Genomic DNA, 411 nt, shown 5'->3' with positions numbered 1-411 from the left:
ATATATATATTATGACATACATACAAACATGTAATGTGTGTGTATATATATATATATATAATGAATGAATGTATATCTGTATGTATTTATGTATATTCAGACTAGCATTTCATGTAACTCACATACGAGAGATAAAATGTAATGAATGATATGAGAAAACAAACAGCTTAATCTTGGAGCTCATTAAAATGAAATTCTGAGAAAATGATTGATTTTGAAATGTTATCTCTGACCAAGGTAGGCTTCAAGATTTGAATGAATCTTGTTCAGTGACAAGAGGCTAATGTATTTCGGTGTGGGCTGGTTGAAAGGGTGAAGGATATCAATTTATAACAGCATAGTATATTTACATATTGCTACATATGAAGGTGCTTGCTTGCTTGCTTGCATATATATATATATATATATATA

This window comes from Octopus bimaculoides, chromosome 21 (assembly GCF_001194135.2).
Source record: "Octopus bimaculoides isolate UCB-OBI-ISO-001 chromosome 21, ASM119413v2, whole genome shotgun sequence".
Lineage (NCBI taxonomy): Eukaryota > Metazoa > Mollusca > Cephalopoda > Octopoda > Octopodidae > Octopus > Octopus bimaculoides.
This window is presented reverse-complemented; position numbering follows the sequence as displayed.